General features: G+C 41.1%; 2 protein-coding genes across 5 annotated transcripts in view; both read right to left on the bottom strand.

The window, feature by feature from the left end:
* LOC120559159 (tumor necrosis factor receptor superfamily member 14-like) overlaps positions 1 to 5,025 on the bottom strand; it is a 57,671-nt gene extending 52,646 nt beyond the window's left edge. For all 4 annotated transcript variants that reach the window (XR_005639219.1, XR_005639220.1, XM_039800686.1 and 1 more), the window contains exon 1: positions 4,967 to 5,025. The gene's annotated coding sequence lies outside the window, so the exon portion shown is untranslated. The remainder of the gene's footprint in view (positions 1 to 4,966) is intronic.
* Positions 1 to 7,500, bottom strand: part of LOC120559161 (tumor necrosis factor receptor superfamily member 14-like) — a 202,390-nt gene that overhangs the window by 143,783 nt on the left and 51,107 nt on the right. The gene's annotated exons all lie outside the window — the stretch shown is intronic.

Genomic DNA, 7,500 nt, shown 5'->3' with positions numbered 1-7,500 from the left:
ATATATATATATATATATATATATATATATATACACACACACATTTTCATTTTATTTAATACATTTTTAATATGATTAGCCTATATTCATAATTTTACATTAATGGCCTATAGAATGTATTTCTTTAACTTACGGTGCGCAATCAGCAATATTCCTCCAAGATTGTTCTCTTGCTTTGGCAGCAGAGACGGTATTACTGCGTGCTTGAAAAACATTTTTATATTCTAAAATAATTTCTTGCTCCTTCGCGGAAAAATATATTGCTCTCGCTCTATCCATATTGAACGCGTGATTGGTTGTTCGGTGCCGATGTCACTCTTTTATGTGCATCGCGGGGAGTAATCAGAGTTTAAGGATCAAAGCCTGAGTTAACAGAGAAAGTTGATAAGCTGCGTCATGGTACCAATAAAGCCTGATTGCATCGGTTTGGTTTTGTCAACTCTAAACCAATCCTGCAACCCTGAGTTTGTTCAACTACCATCATGGTACAGGCCCCTGGGGAACACAGCGCGATCACATATGGACAAAACAAACATGCTAAATAAACATATGTTCATTTTTTTAAGCAGATTTGAATTTACATTGTAACAATTTAAAACCTCGAGCTCAATTTAGTTAAAAAAAAAAGAAGTCCATAACACATATAATTCTTGAGCGACAGATGCAAAAAATCCACAACAATCTCTGTCCCCACAGGGCAGACACCAGCCGCTCTGCTGCGCAGGCGCTGCACGCTTCTCTGTTCACAACGCTGTCTGTTCTGCTTAACGTGAAAAAGCTTAACGTGGTTTAATGTACCTCAACAACGATCACCAAATGTATCATGGCCATATCTTGAAATGAACACTTACAGTGCCTTGCGAAAGTATTCGCCCCTTGAACGTTTCGACCTTTTGCCACATTTCAGGCCTCAAACATAAAGATATAAAACTGTAATTTTTTGTGAAGAATCAACAACAAGTGGGTCCCAATTATGAAGTGGAACGAAATTCATTGGCTATTTCAAACTTTTTAACAAATAAAAACTGAAAAAGTGGGGCGCAAAATTATTCAGCCCCTTTACTTTCAGTGCAGCAAACTCTCTCCAGAAGTTCAGTGAGGATCTCTGAATGATCCAATGTTGACCTAAATGACTAATGATGATAAATAGAATCCAGCTGTGTGTAATCAAGTCTCCGTATAAATGCACCTGCTCTGTGATAGTCTCAGAGGTCCGTGTAAAGCGCAGAGAGCATCATGAAGAACAAGGAACACACCAGGCAGGTCCGGAGATGCTGTTTGTAGAAGTTTAAAGCCGGATTTGGATACAAAAAGATTTCCCAAGCTTTAAACATCCCAAGGAGCACTGTGCAAGCAATAATATTGAAATGGAAGGAGTATCAGACCACTACAAATCCACGAAGACCCGGCCGTCCCTCTAAACTTTGAGCTCATACAATGAGAAGACTGATCAGAGATGCAGCCAAGAGGCCCATGATCACTCTGGATGAACTGCAGAGATCTACAGCTGAGGTGGGAGACTCTGTCCATAGGACAACAATCAGTCGTATACTGCACAAATCTGGCCTTTATGGAAGAGTGGCAAGAAGAAAGCCATTTCTTAAAGATATCCATAAAAAGTGTCGTTTAAAGTTTGCCACAAGCCACCTGGGAGACACACCAAACATGTGGAAGAAGGTGCTCTGGTCAGATGAAACCAAAATCGAACTTTTTGGCAACAATGCAAAACGTTATGTTTGGCGTAAAAGCAACACAGCTCATCACCCTGAACACACCATCCCCACTGTCAAACATGGTGGTGGCAGCATCATGGTTTGGGCCTGCTTTTCTTCAGCAGGGACAGGGAAGATGGTTAAAATTGATGGGAAGATGGATGGAGCCAAATACAGGACCATTCTGGAAGAAAACCTGATGGAGTCTGCAAAAGACCTGAGACTGGACGGAGATTTTGTGTCTTCCAAGAAGACAATGATCCAAAACATAAAGCAAAATCTACAATGGAATGGTTCACAAATAAACATATCCAGGTGTTAGAATGGCCAAGTCAAAGTCCAGACCTGAATCCAATCGAGAATCTGTGGAAAGAACTGAGAACTGCTGTTCACAAACGCTCTCCATCCAACCTCACTGAGCTCGAAGCTGTTTTGCAAGGAGGAATGGGCAAAAATGTCAGTCTCTCGATGTGCAAAACTGATAGAGACATACCCCAAGCGACTTACAGCTGTAATCGCAGCAAAGGTGCAAGGCTATGCGTATAATTTAAGGGGGCTGAATAATTTTGCACGCCCAATATTTCAGTTTTTTATTTGTTTAAAAGGTTTGAAATATCCAATAAATTTCGTTCCACTTCATGATTGTGTCCCACTTGTTGTTGATTCTTCACAAAAAATTACAATTTTATATCTTTATGTTTGAGGCCTGAAATGTGGCAAAAGGTCGAAAAGTTCAAGGGGGCCGAATACTTTCGCAGAGCACTGTATGCCTGTCAAAAGAACTTGACAGGCTATGGCGAGGAAAAAGCTTGTCTAAACAATTGATTACCAAATTTCGCTCATATTGCTCCTCATAACCACTGAAAACTGTCAAAAATCTAACCGGAAAATTGGTGATGATTGATCGTTGTTTAAGTATATTAAACCACGTTAAGCTTTTCTTCATGTTAGGACTTATAAAGCCCATGAGAACCGTTGGGAGTCAACCAACAGCTGCCCCGCTGCCCTGCTGAAAATGTGAAGCAGAAACGCTAAATGTCAGATAACGTCCATAATAATTGGACTTTGGGTTCTATTTTTGACAGTTTTCCGTGGTTATGAGGAGCAATATTATAGAGAAATTTGGTAATCATTGGTCATTGTTTACGTACATTAAACCTGACCTGCGCGAAAGAGAAAAAACGTATGCGTCATTGTACCCGCACTTCTGGAAATGTACCTCCGAATGCTTCTCTGTCCCCAGCACATTTCAAACCAAACTGACGCGCCGTGGCGCGGCTGTGTTGGAGCAACAATAGACAGACGGTGGCAGAATGCCCCGACACTTAAATTCAACTAACATGTAGGTTAACAGTGAACAATTCGGTGTGGACCTCCAGTCTGTTGAGATGCCTCTCCAAACGCAGAAACCAAGCGCAATCGCACCATAAAACGTTAAGACACGTTAAGAAAAAGATCAGTATTTTGCCGTAATCCAATGACATGAAAACAAGTCATCCACAGCGATCAGTAGATCCACAAACAGAGTCACGGTGTATCCAGCAAGGCCTATACGCGCGTCACATTCACCAGTCAGCTCCAAACAGGTGAACGAGTTGAACTTCGCCGTTTAAACAAAGTGGAATAAAACGTATCAAAGTCCATCTACACAAAACGCGCATTCAATTAGTAAGCTGACAGCAAATTTAAATACATGGCATTTAGGCAACCTTTATTGTAACGTTGGCACGGTAAGATGTCCCGACTAGTGCAACAAATTATTGTTTTTTGCGTCCTGCATATGCGTCGACAATGGTCTCAGGTGAGAGGCAGAGCCCTGAAAAAATATTATTTTTACTAAAGCAGTATATGAAATCAGATGTATTATCTATCACCATTTAGTTGTTTTGTGTTTTTAAAGTATTTATAAAATATCTGGTTATGTCAGAAGTAATTATTCCACTCATTTTTGAAACAATGCAATTACCCGTTTCAGCTACCAGGGGGGGCAGTGCTTAAAAGTAGGCTAATTAGGATGATCCGTGTCGCGCTGGATTTGAAACTTTCTCAGCAAAAATAACAGCATGCCAAACAATTGCGCTGTCCACTACACTATCACTTCAATCACAAAAAATTTCAGAACATTACTTTGTTTTCTCTCAGTAAGCCGAATCACTGTTTCTCTGAATAATCCGAAACAACTGGTTTCCTTGATTTAGGCTTAAAAATGTAACGATACCGTGCACCCTAACCATATGCGTTATCTGTGTGCAAGGATTTTATTATAAATTCTACCAGGCGGCACACGGATGGTGAAACAATGGGTCCAAAACAACTGGTTACCCTGGGCTGGAAACGCATGATCTCGAGGCTCTCAAACAGCTACAATAACAAGTTCCTTGGATTTATGAAAATAAGCAATACATTTCTATTGACATGGCTCACATGCCTACATCTACGTTTCCAAAGATATAGCCTACAATGCCATTATGACAGAAGACAAAATATTTAACCCAATAAAGGATTTGCTGCTTTTCATTTTATGACATTAAACCATACCATGTTCGCCAATATTCCCACACACCGTATTCCAACCTCATTTATCTTGCAATCACGTAACACACGGAGCTTGTTCTGAATTGGTTCGAAACAACTTGCAACGGTGCACTCTTAAGACGAGTGTTGAAAACAACGTTCACCTTTCACCTTACACCAATTTCAAAACTGATCTTCTGATATCCGGGTGCAGGTGACATAGAGCCTATAGGCTACAATGAAAACAATTCAAACTGTTTTCAAATTTCTTAAACAGAACTTTGTATTGGAGGGGTTTCAAATAGGCCTACTTAGTTATCTTCCGTTGTAAACATAAAGTTGTAGGCTATTGTAAACGTAGATGTAGGCATTTAAGCCATGTCAATTGAAATATCGCTTCTTTTCATAAATCCAAGGAACTTGTTATTGTAGCCTAGCTGTTTGAGAGCTTCGAGATCACGTTTCCAGCCCAGGGTAACCAGTTGTTTTAGACCCATTTTTCAGAATCCGTGTGCTGCCTGCTATAATTTATGTACACGGATAGCGCAGAGGTGTAGCAGAAGGTTGGAGTGCATGATATAGTTATGTTTTTTAGCCTAAATCAAGGTAACCTGTTGTTTCGGAGTACTCAGATAAACAGTGATTCATGGCCTACTGACGGAAAAGAAAAAACAAAGTCATGTCCTGGTAGCTGGTGTGATAAACGTGATAGTGTAGTGGACGGTGAAGTGGACTCTTACCGGGGATTTCCACTGGATGCGTAACAGCTGCAGACCGGCTCCGCTGCGTTTCTGCTGCGTGCTCCGCCGTCCGTCAATACCCACCAGGTCCGGATTTGTTGCGGAACGTCTGCGGCCGTAACTGACAGCTGTAGTCACGAGGACCCACAAGTTCTCGCGAATTCAGGTAGAATAGAACCACAAAACCAACACCAGTTAGTTTCCATCCAGAGGAGGGGAAACGACTCTGAGCTGTGTTTTCAAGGTGTAGGCTAGTTCAGGGAAATATGATCCGCCGTGAGCACGGTGTATTTTATTTTGAAAATTAACCGGATATTTATTTTGTTTCTGTGCTCGACTTCCTGTCCCGCACTATCTGCCGTGTGCTGAATTGCTGCGGAGCTCTCCGTCGTCCGTCAAAAATAGAAGCTCTGCGTATCTGCTGCGGACTTACGGAACTGGGACGGAGTCGGGACGCAGACGTTCCGCAGTCTGTGGAAATACACAGATTGACTTTAATGGAAACCTAATGACTCCGGAGACGTTCCGCAGACGTTCCGCATCCAGTGGAAATTGCCGGTTATGTTTTTATTTTTGCTGATTGAGGTTCGAATCCAGCGCGACAAGGATCATCCTAATTACTTTTCAGACACATTTTTCCCGCTGTACAATGTTATAGTAATGTAGGGCTCAGATTTTCAGTTCAGTATAGTTTTTATTTGAGTTGCAACATGCAAAGGCCAGTAAAATGTTTATGAATATGTAGCGAATCTGTTGACGTGGGTAGGTTGATAGGTTTACACGGCATCTGGACAGGCTCGGAAACCAGTAGGTGGAAAAACCAGAAGGCACATAACACCGGCACGACACATTAACTGGAATTATGAGCCTGAGCCCGATTTCAACCCGACACTTTTTTAATCCGTGGACCGTCATAACTGACGTTCTCAACTACAATTCAGAGTTGTTTGAACTGCAAAAATCTGTTTGAAATTATCTTAATGAATAATGCAACAAGAGCGAAGCATGTAAACTGCGCTGATTGTTTATTCAGAATGGAACGGATTGCAAATGGATCTGAATGAAGAAACGTAAAAAACTCAACGTATTTCTCTGTGAGGGCTTGCCCGCTTGCCTCGCCCTCAGGGGGAGCCTATGCTTGGAGAACTAACAAAAGAGGACGTTGAAGGCTGACTATCATCTTTTCTGCCACGGCGAGCCTGCTTCATGTGTCTCTTCATCATCCAAGTCCCCGTTTTATTTGCTGTCATAGGCGAACAGCGGCCGCACTTAATGCACTCAACAAAGCCGACACATATGTTGTCACTTACCATGACTTGTTTAAAATGGTTCCATACCTCCGACTTTCCTCCAAACTTGCTCAAAGGTAATTCTCCCGTTTTTCTTTTTTTCTTTACATCCTCAAGCTCCATGTTGCACTTAAGCTCCACAATACAGCCCGCAGCCCCGGTGTGATGCGTGCGAGAGGAGGAGACTCCGCGCATGACACATGTTGCATTTTGTAACTGTAGCCTAGTCCAACTTGTGTAACTTTTTGGACACATTTGTTACTTTGGCCTAAATAGATAATAGTTTTGATTATGGCATAGCTTTCTCCCCACTCAATTAGGCTAAAGTAATGATTAAAAAAAAACACAAATGCTTGATCAAGGGTCCGGCCCGGCCCGGCCCGAGGATAGTGGCAGAAAATAACGCTCGGGCTCGGGCAGAGAATCTAAACTCTAACAAATGGCTCCTTAGTTTCGAAATATTTTGCGTTTATTCCAATATCTATAATTGTCTAATTTAGAGATCACTTTTTTTTTTTTTAACCGACTAACAATAACTTTGACCGGTTAACGTTGAAACGGTCAACCACCGGTCAAACGGTCATCGGTTAACATCCCTAATTGTTTTAGACTAAAACTTTTAGTTAATAGTTGTGTAAAGGTAAGTAACCCAAATAGCAGATACAGACAAGACAGACAGACAGACAGACAGAAAGACGGACAGACAGACACACACACTTATTCATTAAATTATTACCATCATTGTAGTAAGTGCAAGTTAAGTTCGTTTATACACCACACACTATTATATTTGTCAACAATAACTGATATGGGACAGAGCACATAATATATACATAACAGATTGAAAAATAAATGGGCCAAAAAAGGCGAGTGAATAAAACAGTGTCTTTGGTCTTGCAAACTCTACCACCCCTGCTTAATTACTGTTATTAACGAGCTAACGCTAGCTTGTCATGCTAGTCAGCTGGATAACGAGTAAACGGCAGCACCAGAAGAGCTACTGGAGGGACGGTACGTTCAGTGTTGCCAACTTAGCGACTTTGTTGCTAGATTTAGCGACTTTTCAGACCCCCTTAGCGACTTTTTTTCACAAAAGCGACTAGCGACAAATCTGGCGACTTTTTCTACCTAAAGTCGCCAGATTTGTATACACATACACATACATATATATATACACATATACATATACATATATATATATATACACATACACATATACATATATATATATACACATATACATAT

Source organism: Perca fluviatilis, chromosome 5, assembly GCF_010015445.1.
Source record: "Perca fluviatilis chromosome 5, GENO_Pfluv_1.0, whole genome shotgun sequence".
Lineage (NCBI taxonomy): Eukaryota > Metazoa > Chordata > Actinopteri > Perciformes > Percidae > Perca > Perca fluviatilis.
Note: the sequence above shows the minus strand (reverse complement) of the source record. Positions and strands in the feature narration are given on the sequence as shown.